General features: G+C 44.7%; 1 non-coding gene across 1 annotated transcript; it reads left to right on the top strand.

The window, feature by feature from the left end:
- Positions 1 to 14531: 14531 nt before the first annotated feature.
- TRNAD-GUC (transfer RNA aspartic acid (anticodon GUC)) lies at positions 14532 to 14604 on the top strand. The gene has a single exon. It is a non-coding gene; the product is annotated as a tRNA-Asp (tRNA).
- The last annotated feature ends 1418 nt before the right edge of the window (positions 14605 to 16022 follow it).

Raw genomic sequence — 16022 nt, 5'->3', positions numbered from 1 at the left:
AAGTCCGTCTGTGTTGCTGCACATCTCATTCTTTTATGTGGCTGAGTAATATTCCATTATATGTTTGTATCCCATCTTTATCCATTCATCTGTCGGTGGACACTTTATGTTCTTTATTCCATGTCTTGGTTATTGTAAAGAGTGCAGCGATGAACACTGGAGCACAATACCTCTCTTTAGCCTGGATTCTCACTGGTAGACAGGAGATAATAATAACACTGCTTCTATGTTATTAGGAGTTTAGATGAGTGACGTGGCTGGCACAGTGTTTGGCATACAGCAAGTGACTAATATATGATCGCTGCCATCATAACTGTGGTCATTACTGTCATTAGACTCTGCAGAGGCCTGGTCCATACTTATCTCGTGGCCTCACCTCCCCACTGCACTCCCCTAGACAGCCTCTCTCCAGCAACTTGGGACTTCTTTCGGTTCTTTGTCGAGTTGCCTCAGGCCACTGGCTGCTTCCCTTTTCCACCTGAATGATTCTTAATTAATGTTCAGCTCTTGGTTCAAACATCACTCCCAGGGAAGCCTTCCCCGACTCCTCCTGTGAGATCAAATCCCCCATTATCAGCTCCTGCAGCCTCGTACACCTCGCTCCTGTAGAACTTGACGCTGGAGTGCTTTTCCATTCAGTTTGCTGATCCTTTGGTTCACGCTCATCTCTCTTGCCAGACTGTCAGCACCAAGGGGGCAGGAGCTGTGTCCCGTCTGCATGTCACTGGTTCCTGGTACCCAGTGCAATGATGAGACATCCCAAGTGGTCAGTAAGAAGTGGGTGAATTTTATACAATGGAATATGACTCAGCCACCAAAAAGAATGAAACAATGCCATTTTCAGGGACGTGAACGGACCTAGAGATTATCACACAAAATGAAGTAAGCCAGCCAAAGAAAGACAAATATGTTATCACTTATATGTGGAATCTAAATAAAATGATGCAAATGAACTTTACACGCAAAACAGAAATGAAATGTGGTTACGAAAGGGGAAAGGGGAGAAGGATAAATTAGGAGTTTGGGATTAACATATCCACACTACATATATATAAAATAGATACCCAGCAAGGTCCTACTGTACAGCACCCCCAGCCTCATCCCATCCTCTTCCCCAGCCACGCCCCCACCTCCCCTCCCCTCCTCCCCAAGCATCCCACAAGAGAAAAGACTCCTGATTCTTGTGTCTTCCAGATACTGTCCTGGAACCCTGGACTGCCTGAGCAAAAATGGCTCAGGGATCTCAAACATTTGTTCATCCCCCCTATATTGTTCACACAGATGACAGCCAGATGGTGACAAAACCTCCAAGTTTAAGAGAATGGAAGTAACTGTGGAAAAAATAGCAACTCACAAATATGGTATTTTAGTAATCAATGTATTAATTTATCCAAGGATTAAATTAGTCAATAAAGATTTATTGAGCCCTTCATTATATTCTAGGCACTTGGTTGGGGACTGGGGATACAGTGACTGGGGATATATTTTTAAGTCTCAAATAGATACGGTATAATTTAAATATAGCACAAATTTCTCTATTATATTAAAATGATATACATTGCTGCTTTTACATACTTATTTTGAATAATTATAGTCAACAACACCAGAATCATCTTTTGAAGATGGTAGAAGTTGATGAGAATTTTAAAAAAAGGAGAATAGGTAGAAATAGAAAAAAAAAGTTTATTTTTCTTTTCCATTATGGCTTATTAGAGGGTATTGAATGTAGTTCCCCCCTGGAGAAGGAAATGGCAACCCTCTCCAGTACGCTTTCCTGGGGAATCCCATGGACAGGGGAGCCTGGTGGGCTACAGTCTAGTGGGGTCACAAAGAGCTGGACACGACTGAGCGACTCAGCACAAATGTAGTTCCCTGGGCTATACAATTGGCCCTTGTTGTTTATCCATTCTATATATAATAGTTTGTATCTGCTAACCCCAAACACCCAATCCATCCCTCCCCACACCCCCCAACCCCGGCAACCACAAGTCTTCTCTATGCCTGTGAGTCTGTTTCTATTTCGTATTAATAGATAAGCTCCTTTGTGTCATCTAAAATGATATGTTTTTTAAAAAATTTATTTTAATTGGAGGCTGTTTACTTTACAATATTGTGGTGGTTTTTGCCATACATTGACATGAATCAGCCATGGGTGTGCATGTGTTCCCATCCTCACCCTCCCTCCCACCTCCCTCCACATCCCATCCCTCAGGGTCATCCCAGTGCACCAGCCCTGAGCACCCTGTCTAAAATGATATGTTTTTATACACTGAGTGGTCAGTAAGCACTGGGTGGATTTTGTCTGACAGGGAACAATCTTTAAGATCAGTGGTTATGTGTGAAAAACAAGGTTAAAACAGTGTTTACTTTGCTCCCATTTGTGTGAAAATAAAAAGAAAGAAAAAGTAAGGTGGAGTAGGAAGAATACATAAACATATATGCTCTGGAGAACCTAAAGGGCTATAGGCAAACATCCAATCTATAGCATTCGTTCCTGGTCCCCCAGATTCATGTCTTTCTCATACTTGGAATACATTCATTATATCCTGCTGCTGCTAAGTCACTTCAGTCGTGTCCGACTCTGTGTGACCCCGTAAACAGCAGCCCACCAGGCTCCTCTGTCCCTGGGATTCTCCAGGCAAGAGTACTGGAGTGGGGTGCCATTGCCCTCTCCGATCATTATATCCTAACAGACCCCAAACCTTAACTCATACACAGTAAAGTGTATAAAACACGAAAAACACAACACACACATGTCTTGTCTGGGTTAATACAATCATACGGCCCCAAATTTCTGAAGATAGACTCGTGTCTGTAGTGAGTGGTCTCTCTCCAGCCTCAGGTCCCTGCCCACTGGGGCTTCTCCCAGAAACCACCCAGCACCGTCCCTTTAGGTTCTCCAGAGCAGGTGTGTTTATATATTCTTCCTACTCCACCTTACTTTTCCTTTCTTTTATTTTTACACAAATTGGAGCAAAGTAAACATTGTTCTAACCTTGCTTTTTACACTTAACAACTGATCGTAAAGATTGTTCCCTGTAAGTACACAAAAAAGCTTTCATATTCTTTTTACTGCTACTTTTTGATAGCCGTGGGGATGTCAATGGTGAATTATTAATAGTAAACCAATACAATGGAAAACTTCTGCAGGGCTTTGCTGTCATGAAAAGAAGTTCCTGGGATAGAAAAGAACTGGTGGAAAAAAAACAGATTATATTTGAGCACCTATATTACCATGTTTGTGTAAAACATACTGTGTGTTAGTTGCTCAGTCGTGTCCAACTCTTTGTGCAAGGACTGTAATCTGCCAGTTTCCTCTGTTCATGGAATTCTCCAGGCAAGAATACTGGAGTGGATTGCCATTCTGTTTTCCAGAGGATCTTCCCAATCCAGGTCTCCTGTACTGCAGGGAGATATATATATATATATATATATATATATATATATGAAAAAGTGAAAGTGTTAGTCACTCAGTTGTGTCCAACTCTTTGTGATCCCATGGACTGTAGCCCCCCAGGTACTCTGTCCATGGGGATTCTCCAAGCAAGAAAACTGGGCTGGGTTGCCATTCCCTTCTCCAGGGGAAATTCCCAACCCAGGGATTGAACCCCAGTCTCCTGAATTGCAGGCAGATTCTTTACCATCTGAGGCGCACCAGGTGGGTATGAACAACAGACATTTATTTCTCACAGTTCTAGAGGCTGAAAGTCTGAGGTCAAGGTGCCAGCAAATTTGGGGTCTGATGGGGGTCTGCTTCCTGGTTCACGGACAGTTGTCTTCTCTGAGTCCTCCCAAGGCAGAAGGGGACAAGGAGCTCTCTGGGGTCTTTTTTTTTTTTTATCAAAGTACTAATTGCATTCATGAAGGCCACACCCTCGTGACCTAATCACCTTTCAAAGGCCCCACCTCCACACACCATCACCCTGAGAGTTAGAATTTCATCATATGAATTTGTGGTACCCATCAGGACTCAGCGAGTCTCCTGGGCACAAAGCCTTTCTGTGTCCCCTATTTTTTAAAAAAATTTATTATTTTTTAAATTAATTAATATATTTTACTTTACAATATTGTATTGGTTTTGCCATACATTTACTTGAATCCGACATGAGTGTACATGTGTTCCCCATCCTGAACACCCCTCTCACCTCCTTCCCCATCCCATCCCTCTGGGTCATTCCAGAGCACCAGCCCCGAGCACCCTGTGTCATACATCAAACCTGGACTGGTGATTTGTTTTACATATGATATTTTACATGCTTCAATGCCATTCTCCCAAACCATCCCACCCTCGCTCTCTCCCACAGAGTCCAAAAGACTGTTCTATACATCTGTGTCTTTTTTGCTGTCTCGCATACAGGATTATCATTAGCTTCTTTCTAAATTCCATATATATGTGTTAGTATACTGTATTGGTGTTTTTCTTTCTGACTTACTTCACTCTGTATAATAGGCTCCAGTTTCATCCACCTCATTAGAACTGATTCAAATGTATTCTTTTTAATGACTGAGCAATATTCCATTGTGTATATGTACCACATTTTCTTATCCATTCGTTTGCTGATGGATATCTAGGTTGCTTCCATGTCCTGGCTATTATAAACAGTGCTGCGATGAACACTGGGGTACACGTGTCTCTTTCGATTCTGGTTTCCTCCGTGTGTATGCCCAGAAGTGGGATTGCTGGGTCATATGGCAGTTCCATTTCCATTTTTTAAGGAATCTCCACACTATTCTCCATAGTGGCAGTACTAGTTTGCATTCCCACCAACAGTGTAAGAGGGTTCCCTTTTTTCCACACCCTCTCCAATATTTATTGCTTGTAGACTTTTTGATAGCAGCCGTTCTGACCAGCATGAGATGGTACTTCACTGTGGTTTTGATTTGCATTTCTCTGATAATGAGTGATATTGAGCATCTTTTCATGTGTTTGTTAGCCATCTGTATGTCTTCTTTGGAGAAATGTCTGTTTAGTTCTTTGGCCCACTTTTTGATTGGGTCTTTTATTTTTCTGGAATTGAGCTGCAGGAGTTGCTTGTATATTTTTGAGATTAATTCTTTGTCCGTTGCTTCATTTGCTAAGCAGCCTTCATTCAGCCTCCATGGCCTTCCTTGAGTTCTACTGGGCAGATTCAAGCAGTTGTTAATTAGGGAAGGGAGGGGATGTGAGACCAGGGAGAAATGGTCAAGAGCAACCTCAGGGCAGGGTCCTGTTTCCCCATCGACTGATACCCATAACAGTATCTTTGAGCTGTTTTGCAGATACTGAAATGCCCTCCAGGTGGGAGAAGTTAAAGATTAATGATGGTATGACTGCCCGCAAGCATGTAGACCCCGGACCAACAATTGGACCTGAAGGTTGATGATGCTGACTCCTACTTACCTCACCACCAACTCATCAGAAGAATGTCCATGACATGATCATGCGCTCTTTGAATCATTACTTTAAAACTTCTCACTATCTTCTCCAAGTTGGGAGACACAATTTTGAGGGCATGAGCCCACCGTGTCCCCTTTTGCCTGGCAAAGTAATAAAGTGCCTCTTTTCTACTTCACCCAAGGCTGTCTCTGAGATTCAATTCCACACTGGTGTACAGAGAAGCTGAGCTTTTGGTATCATTTGTTGGTGGTGGAGGGGGGGGGACTATGAACATGTGGTCTATGGCATTCCACTCCTGATCCTCCTGATTCATGTCTTTCTCACCTGCAAAACATATTCATTACATCCCAACAACTCCCACATCTTAACTCATCCCAACATCAGCTTTCAAGTCTAAAATCCTAAATCTCATCTAAGCATCACCTCAATCAGAGATGGGAGAGACACCAGGTCTGAGTTATCCTGAGACAAATTGCTCTCTAGCATGAACCATGTGAAATCCAACAAATGAGCTTCTAAAACACAATGGCGGGTGAGTAATATTCCATTGTACATGTGTACCACATCTTCTTTGCTGCTGCTACTGCTAAGTAGCTTCAGTCATGTCCGACTCTGTGCGACCCCATAGATGGCAGCCCACCAGGCTCCCTCATCCCTGGGATTCTCCAGGCAAGAACACTGGAGTGGGTTGCCATTTCCTTCTCCTTTAGGATATACTAATAACAACAGCAACAACAAGAACCTTAGAAATATCTCAAGTGGCCATTAACAGGAGAATGGTTAAATTATTTTTAGTATAATCATACTGTGGAATACTCTACAGCAATAAAAAAGAACAAATTATTGAGACATGACAGCATGACAAACTTGTATCATTTTATTTACATAAATTACGAGAAGGGGCAAAACTAATCCATGGTGCTAGAACTTGGCAATGCCAAAGAATGTCAGACTACTGCACAATTGCACTCATCTCACACGCTAGCAAAGTAATGCTCAAAATTCTCCAAGCCAGGCTTCAACAGTACATGAACTGAGAACTTCCAGATGTTCAAGCTGAATTTAGAAAAGGCAGAGGAACCAGAGATCAAATAAATTTTCTGTTGGATCATAGAAAAGGCAAGAGAGTTCCAGAAAAACATCTATTTCTGCTTTATTGACAACGCCAAAGCCTTTGACGGTGTGGATCCCAACAAACTGGGAAATTCTTCAAGAGATGGGACTACCAGACCACCTTACCTCCCTCTTGAGAAATCTGTATGCAAGTAAAGAAGCAACAGTTAGAACTGAACATGGAACAACAGACTGGTTCAAAATTAGGAAAGGAGTACATGAAGGCTGTATATTGTCACCCTGCTTATTTAACTTATGTGCAGAGCTCATCATAAGAAATACTGGGACAAGTTTGGGACAGACATATCTATTCTCAAAGAGAGAAATGGAAAATAAGAAAAAAAACCAGATTTCAAGGGAGTCCAAACTATGAGACAAATTCCATGAAATCTTAAGACTGGAGAATAATCCTCTTTGGCTCAAGGCTCTATCCTTTAGGATTACTGGGGCTGTGATCCCACCCTCCAGACCTGGTGTACTGCCTTTTACTATAGGCTGAGGATGGCAACCCTTTAGGCAATGGCACCCCACTCCTGTACTCTTACCTGGAAAATCCCATGGACGGAGGAGCCTGGTGGGCTGCAGTCCACGGGGTCACTAAGAGTCAGACATGACTGAGCGACTTCACTTTCACTTTTCACTTTGATGCGTTGGAGAAGGAAATGGCAACCCACTCCAGTGTTCTTGCCTGGAGAATCTCAGGGACGGGGGAGCCTGGTAGGCTGCCATTTGTGGGGTCGCACAGATTCGGACATGACTGACGTGACTTAGCAGCAGCAGCAGCAGCAGCAGCAGAGGATGGAAGACAGACCAGGAATGGTGGTGGTCCTAGGAACCTCAGCTGTAAGCCCACCTCCTCCCTGGGTGCTGGGCATATCAAAAGTGCCTTAGACATGTAGCAGATAAAAGGTAAAGTGTCTGTACATAAAGAAGCAGGAATGGCTTTGTCAGAGAGATCTTCAAATCTACTCTCATTTGTTTTAGAGCCTCACTTGCAGACATCATCACTTCAGCTGATTGTAGTAATAAATTAGCTGTGACCTCCCCATCGTTAGCCATGGTTCTCCAGTGCTGAGATGCCTCTGCCCAAATCAACCTGCTCACTTGACGGATGAGGATGTATATTCCCTCTACTGCTCCTCCGGCAGAAGACAAGCCTTGGTGAATTGTCACCGTTCAGTTGCTAAGTCATGTCCAACTCTTTGTTACTTCATGTACTGCAGCACGCCAGGCTTCCCTGTCCTTCACCATCTCCTGGAGTTTGCTCAAACTCATGTCCATTGAGTCAATGATGCCACCCAACCATCTCATCTTCTGTGGCCCGCTTCTCCTCCCGCTCCCAATCTTTCCAGCATCAGAGTCTTTTCCAAAGAGTCAGCTCCTCACCTCAAGCGGGCAAAGTAAAATTTGTGAATTGAGTCAAGTTCAAATTAGTATATGAAGAACTTTCAAAACAGGCGGTCCCTGGGCAGGGATGGGGGGTGGGGGTGGGGAGTGTGTGTGTGAAAAATAATAACATGGGTTCTTAGAGACAACAGAGTTGGGATCCAGGATCTTATTCCAAGCTGTGTCATTTTAAAATTTGGTCTTTACTTATTTTTACTATGCTTGGTCTTCACTGCTGCGTGTGGGTTACTCTCTAGTTGCAGTGCGTGGGCTTCTCCTTGTGGGGGCTTCTCTCCGGGTTGCAGAGCATGGGCTCCAGGGTGCAGGCTCAGTAGTTGTGGTGCACAGGCTTAGTTGCCTCGAGGCCTGCAGGATCTTCCTGGACCAAGGACCAAACCCATGTCCCCTGTGTGGGCAAGTAGATTCTTAATCACTGGATCAGCAGAGAAGTTCCTAACCCCTTTATCCTATTTTTCTGTTTTTGCTTTCCACTTTACATGCTGTTTATCCACTTTTCCAGGAAGACCTGTTTTGGGGGAGGGACTTGTCCAAGAGCAAAGAGCCAGGGCTCCTCCTCTCTCAGGGACTTTCTATGGCACCATAAACAACACCCTCCCCACCACAAGAAGCACATAAAAGATGGCAGGGCTGTCTATGCAAGGAACCTTCTGGATCTTCACCTTGATTTGACTTGATGAGAATTCTGCAGGAAGCCAAATTTGCAGGTGATGTCTCCATGATGAAGGATTCGGTGCCCTGCCGCATTCATCACAGAACTCATAAGAGCAGTGCCTACAGTTTGGAAATCCTTTTTCCTTGACAAATGATATATTTCATTTTTTCCCCATGATCTTCTCGCATTATTTCAATATTATTAATACTCGGCAAATATATTAAAAAAGTAATAAACTGGCAATTATGATTGTGCTATGGACCCCAAACTGCAATTATTCATTACATTTCAATTATTAACTTCACTTCAAATGTCTTTCAGCAAAGATTGCCAAAAGAAAAAAAAAAAGTCCCCATGAAACTTGGTTCCCTGGATTTTGGAAACCCGTGTTTCACTCTGACTTGATGTTGCTCTGATTTATCTGCTATCTCAGGGCTGGAAGAATCAAAATAATAGCAAAAAAAAAAATCTTCCTCTTTACTTAATAAATAATAACCATCCACACCTTATATTTATAGACAGCTTTTTTTTTTTTTTTTTAAACCTTTCTAGTGCCTTAGGTGGGCTTTCCTGATGGCTCAGTGGTAAAGAATCCGCCTGCCAATGCAGGAGACATGGCTTTGATCCCTGGGTCAGGAATATCTCCTGGAGAAGGAAATGGTAATACACTCCAGTATTCTTGCCTGGAGAATCCCATGAATAGAGGAGCCTGGTGGGCTACAGTCCAGGGGGTCGCAAAGGGTTGGACACAACTTAGCAACTAAACAACAACAAAGGTCCTCAGTATCCATGCTTGCATTTCATTTGAAAACAGTGCTAATGAAAATTGTGGGTCCAATACGATTACTGACATATCGACTGGGGACACTGAGGTATGGAGAAGCATAGGGATTAGGGAAAGCAGACACCTGGATGCTGAGTCTTCCGACTGCTTGGTTCCACTCTGATAACATCTGAGCACCAGCCTCAGTTCCAAGATGACTCCTGAATGAGGATGAAGTCAGTCTCTGAAGATGATGAAGATGGTGATAATGATGGGAACAGCTGGAGTTGTATTCGGTCTTAAGTATTGGCATATGTTGCCTTGTCTAATCTTCCCACGAACTCCGTGGGGAAGAGTCAATTGTAACCCCATTTTATGGGAAGATTAGGAGATTTGCCCAAAGCCTCATAGCTGCTCTCTAGGTAGTATATCCGTAATAATGGAGCCCCAACCACTATTGGCTATGATGATGGTTACATGGATCCAGCGTAACCATGACGATGGTTATGTGGATCCAATGAGACCAGGTGCCAAGCACAGTACTCAGCCTGTTGCATGTGCCATCCTGTTCAGTCCTCACCACAACCCCACAGAACAGATTTTCCTCTCACCTCATTTTGATAAATAAGGATCCTGAGACTTAGAGAAGAGTAGAGCCTTTGCTCAAGGTCAGTAACAATCAGCATCTTGTGCACCTTGCCCACCAGTGCTTCTTCCTCCAACACCTCCACCAAGGACTTAAACATTTTATTTCACCTCTCCTCGAGGAAAAGTAGTGTTGGATGAACATCTACCAATGTGGATGCCTCTGGAGAGACCCTCTTTGAAGAATTCGGTTCAAGATTTGCCCTCAGAGGAGTCCTACCGTCTCTCACGTTTCCCCTGCAGGATAAGTGATGGCCATAAAGGACATGAGGAATTTCATTTTCTCAAAATAAGCAAATTGCATTAAATTTTAATGGTGGTCATTATAGGCTGGTTTGTCTCTGGCACCTAAGTGAATCCTTCAGTTCCCTTTGAAGAGAGTTCCATTTGTTCAGATTAACTGTCTGCAATTTTGTCCAGCACGTCCTCATCCTGGTCATTGGCACCGTGAAGGTTTGTCCCCTTCTGGGCAGAGCTCAGTGATGTAGCACTTTGGCCTTTAAAATATGCCTAATAAATATTTTAGATTTGCTGATGAATGACTTGGTCTCACGACAAGGCTGTATAGCATGTGCAGAGATGGGAGGATGCGGATGTTGAGTGAATTTTGGAATGAGAGTCACTCCTGGCTTCACACTGAGGAGCTGGGTGCCAGGTGGGTGCAGTGGCTCTCCTGGCCAGATGCCATCATAGCCGGGGTCATGCTGGGTTTCTGAATGTTTGCATCCTTCTCAAGGGTGGGCATCACCCTCCCAGGCTCACAGAGGAGATATTTTGCACCCCCATTCATTCAACCGTTCAATTTTCCATGAAGCATCCCAGTGGTGTCTTTAGAGCTAAGGACCAGATTGTGCCACTAACCTACTTAATACATTCCAGAGTTTCTTGTCACACTTAGGATAAATTCCTAACTCCTGACCAGGGGCCTGGGAGGCCCTACATAATCAATTCCCAGTGCTACTCTGACCGCCTCACCTACTCATTGTCCCTCGGTCACAATACTCCATCCATTTGGGCCTTTGCTCATCTTTTATGAACACACAGAGACATATTTCTGCCTCAGGACCTTTGCACTTGCTGCACCCTCTTTCCGATGCTTTGCCTCCACATCTTCCTGTGGCTGCCTCTTGTTGGTCCAGATCTCAGCTTAAATGTTCCCTCCACTGTCAGAGAGGATAAGCCTGAGCGCCTAATCTAAATAGCCCATCCCTACCATTCTCCATCTCGTCACCTTATTTTATCAGCTCTTGTTTAGTCCCTCAGTCATGTCCGACTCTTTGAGACCCCATGGATTGTAACCTGCCAGGTTCTTCTGTCCATGGGATTTTCCCACCAAGAACACTGGAACAGGTTGCCATTTCCTCCTCCAGGGGATCTTCCTGACTCAGAGATCAAACGTGCATCTCCTGTGGGAGAACCCGAGTCTCCTGCATTGGCAGGCTGACTCTTTAACACTGGGCCATCCGGGAAGCCCATTTTATCAGCTCTTATCACTATTCGAGCTTCTTTGCTTGCATTCATTTATGTGAGCTTTACTTGTTTGTTGCCTGTTTCTTCCATTCTAATGGAAACCCCACAGAGGTAGGAACTTGATCTGTGTTGTTCTTCACTGCATCTTCACTGCTTTGGAGGTAGCCCGTCACACTGTCCGTGTTCAGAGCACATCTGCTGAATGAATGGGGGTTATTTCTCAAGCATGTATGATGTGTAGGTTGGGTGCTGGGAATACAGCTTTGAATGACACTCATGTGGTTCCTTTTGGTTGTTATTGTAGTTGCTAAATTGTGTCCCACTCACGATCCTCTGGACTGTAGCCCATCAGGCTCCTCTGTCCACGGAATTCTCCAGGTAAGAATACTGGAGTGGGTTGCCATGCCCTTCTCCAGGGGATCTTCCCAACCCAGGGGTGGAACCTGGGTCTTCTGCATTGCAGGCAGATTCTTTACTATCTGAGCTGGGCAAGTCTCAGATGGGGTTTCTTCAGTTGCGAAGTTGAAACAAGCATGTGCTGAAGAGGCTCTCCTAGCTCTATTTTCTTAGTGTGCCGACTCCTCCAGGGTCCACTCCTTAAGGAAAGCATGGCTGCCCCTGGTGATGATTCTCAGAGCCGTTCCCTACTTGGCCCTAAAAGGCAGTACTTGAGATCTTGGCTGAACCACTTCTTTTCCCAGCGTCCTAAAGAGGGAGTTGGAATGGGATAAGTTATGTGTTGTGGTTTTAGGCATTAATGAATATGAGAAACTAAATTATTGGATTTTGCAATGCAAATTACATTTTGCACACAAATTCTTCATTTCTGAATGCTAAGGACTCATAAAGAATGTCAATGGTTTATGAATTAGACCATTAGCATGCAATTTGTGATTCAAACAGCACACCAGCACCGTGTAATAAGCAACTATATAAAGAGTCGTGTTGTCTACAGTTTCAAAATATTTTACTCGATGCCTTAGAAAGTTCTCCAAGGACTCCAGGGGTCCATCCTTCCTTTCTCCCTTCTCTCTTCCTCTCCCTGCCTCCCTCCCTTCCCTCCTTCCCTTCTTCTTTCCTTCTTCCTTCCTCCTTCTCTCCTTTCCTTCCTCCCTCCTCCCATTTTCTGCTTCTCTCCCTCCCTCCCATCCTTCGTCTCCTGTTTGACTCTCCTCCCCTTCCTTCCTTGTCTCTTACCTTCCTTTCCTCCTTCCCTTCTTGTCTCCTTCCTTCTCCCCCACACCTACCCCCATCATGCTCTTTCTATCGGTCATCTACATCAGCCATTATTCCCACCTTTCCCAGATTGGATTGCAGGAGCCGAAGATGAATCTAGATGAACCCTTCCTTGTTTTAAGGTCAGAAACTCTGAAGCCCAGAGAGTGAATGGGTCACATCCAAGATCCTACATGAGTAGAACCAGCTGGCGCCAGGTCACTGACATGTAACACTCACCCCTCCAACAACTCCTTCATGCCAAGGTGCAGTTGACTCATCTCTGACACTTTCCTTGAGAGTGTTTTCATGGAGGGAGAGAGATTAGGACCCTGGCTTCCAGGTGGGATTAGAGGGTGGGAAAGAGGTGAGGGCCCTGAGAGAGGAAATGTAACAAGGAAAAGTGAGTGCAACCTCATCAATTTCAGCAAATATGAGTTTCATCAACTCTAGAGTTTGTCCATTGAGATGACTGATCTCAAGGCGGTTAGGACCAGCAAGTGGAATTGAGGTGACGTTTCAGCTCAGTTGGAGGTATAAGGTCTCACAATCAGATGATCAGTCAAGGGATGAACAACCAGGTAAAGTGGGGAGCGTGCCATTACTTAGAGAAGTTCAAGTTGAATGCAGACATGAATTTAGGGGAATGTAAGAGCCTAAAGTTCCTCTGCTTCCATAGAGGTCAACCTTGGTTGCACCTCAGCTGGGGGCAGCTTTTAAAGCTCTTCACATCCAAACAACACGGAGCATTGATTAAATCAGGATTTCTGAGGGCTGGGATCTGGAGCATCAGTACTTTTTAAAACTTGCCTTTGACAAATTCTAATGTCCAGACACAGTTCTTCAGAAGCTCTAGTGTTCTTCAGAAGCTCTGTAGCTCAGAAGTTCTAAAATTTTAGTGTGCATGAGAACCACTGCAGGAGTTGATTGTAAATGTTGGTTCCTGGGCTTGTCTTCCCAGATATTCTGATTCCGTTCCTCCATGGCCCATTGTCCAGCCACCACTTCTCTTCCAGTGACAGGGAGGAGCCAGATCCAAGGTGATGGGTTGACATCCACATAACAGGGTGTTACCTGAAAACTGGGTTCACTTCTTTGTGGATATCGAGTCAAAAGACACAGTCAGCCAAAGATGGGAAAAGGAAAAGATTGATCATTTGCGGCAAGTAAGGAGAACATTGGGGATCTTTCCCAAAGCAGTATCTTCCTGAATGGCAAAATTGGGGAATTTTTAAGCTAAAGGTGCCACCGTGGTAAAGAATCTCTTGCCAATGCAAGAGACGCAGGAGACTCAGGTTTGATCCCTGGGTCAGGAAGATCCCTTGGATAAGGGAATGGCCACTCACTCCAGTATTCTTGCCTATAAAAATCCCATGGACAGAGGTGCCTGCCAGGTCCATGGGGTCACAAATAGGGGTGGGGTCATGGGGTCATGACTGAAGCAACTGAGCACACACACAGAAGCTAAGAGTACCTGCATATTCATGAAGGGGCTTGGGCAGAGGGAAGTATAGCCTAGAATTAGGGCAAAGGTTGACAGAATCCAAGCTTTAGTTGATTCAAGTCACAAAGATCAGAAAAGGTCAACATCATCAGCACTGAGGTTCTGATCAACCTGGGGTCTCAGCCTGAAGTTACCTCCACCTGGGTAGGGGCCTTAGTTCTTATGGAACCCAAAGATTTGTATTGGATTGTAATGTATTTCCCTTGAGGAGGAACTAGGACTCTGTTTTATCTGGGAACTGTTGTTTCTTAATTGCTTTTTCTTTGTTCCTGAATCCTTTTGTTCCTTTAAGATCATTAATTACTGAGACCTGTTCAAGGGCAAGCATTGAGACCAGGCTTAGATCACAAAATGGTTTAGGTCAAAACTGGCTTGTCTTGGGGCTTCCCTGGTGGTCCAGTGGTTAGGACTTCCCACTGTCAGTGCTAAGGGCCCAGGTTCAATCCCTGGTTGGGGAACTAAGATCTCATAAACCACATGGCAAAAAAAAAAAAAGAAAAAAGAGAGAAAGAAAGGGTTCTCTTATGTCAAGAAAGCCACACCCGGTTCTCTTTCTTCCTGAACCTCTCCCATCCCATCGGCCTATAAGAGCTCTCACTTGAGTCCCACAGACAAAGATGGCTTTGGGAGTCCTGCTCAGAATCGGTGTGGGACAACATTTAGCTTCAGGGATATGCAAAGGACCATTGCCTTGACTAAGAAGTTAGTGATATAAGAAAACAAAACAGCAGCTACTTATTTCAAGAAGCATTTCTTCTCTCCCCAGTTTGAAGGAACCTTTGTCCTTGCTTCTCACCCTGGTCATCTTCCAGGTAGCAAAGATGCTGAAGAGGCTGCTCTTTTCCCCTACCTGTTCTCCAAAGTGCTCGTCTAAGTGGCACCCCCGCCTCCCATCTGCCCTGCAGGTTCCCCTTAGCCTTCCAGACATCCTTGCCCGGGTAGACCCTCAAAATCAGCGATCTTTGGCTAGGTCCTAATGAGCGAAGCACCTTTAAGTCTGCTGGGGATGCCTGCAAGCAGCCATTTCCCAGAAAGATGGCAAGCCAAAGCATGATTCCAAGGACCAGAGGCGACATAAACTGCCCACACCCTCCCCCTACTCAACTGATGGCAATGAACTTGATGAAGGAGGGTCTTCAGAAGCTCACACACTTCAAGCCCCCCTTGCTAGCTCCATGAGTGATGGCCACAAGGCAAACAGCTCACCTTGGGAGATAAAATATTTAGAAGCTACCATAGCACCCCCCCCTCCTCCTTCTGCTTTATCAAGAAGAAGGTTCATGCATTTTAAAATTATTTTGTAAATCACGTTGAAGGCTGACAGTGCAGATTTACCACTTGGGCTGCGATTTAAGTACCAGGTTATCCCCTCATTATGTTAACAGAGCCAGGAGCAGCCAAGTCACTCCCCTCTGATCCTCGGAAGTCTGTCCTGCTCCCCTAGAAGCTCATTCTTCTGCTCCGGCTTCCTTCTGAGACACTCCCCACGGTGCAAGAGGTGGGGGAAGCGATGATTGGATGCTTTGGGAGTACTTGTTGGCTTTGGAGGAGCAGGTTAGAAAAGGGCAGCAAGGCCTATTAACTAGATCAGCATGGAGGCGTCTGCAGAGAAGCGGGGGACAGTGGGTGGAAGCCAGGTGCAACTGCCTTATCAGAAATTAAGGATTCCTTCAAGAGAGGTCTTTCCAGGTAGCGCTAGTGGTTAAAAAAAAAAAAAACAAAAAAAAAACCTGCTGGCCAATGCGGGAAATGTAGCGAGACCTGGGTTTGATTCCTGGGTCGGGAAGTCCCTGGAAGAGGGCATGGCAACCCGCTCCAGTATTCTTGCCTAGAGAATCCCATGGACAGAGGAGCCTGGCGGGTTTCAGTCCATAGG

The sequence above is a fragment of the Bos taurus genome, chromosome 25 (assembly GCF_002263795.3).
Source record: "Bos taurus isolate L1 Dominette 01449 registration number 42190680 breed Hereford chromosome 25, ARS-UCD2.0, whole genome shotgun sequence".
NCBI lineage: Eukaryota > Metazoa > Chordata > Mammalia > Artiodactyla > Bovidae > Bos > Bos taurus.
Note: the sequence above shows the minus strand (reverse complement) of the source record. Positions and strands in the feature narration are given on the sequence as shown.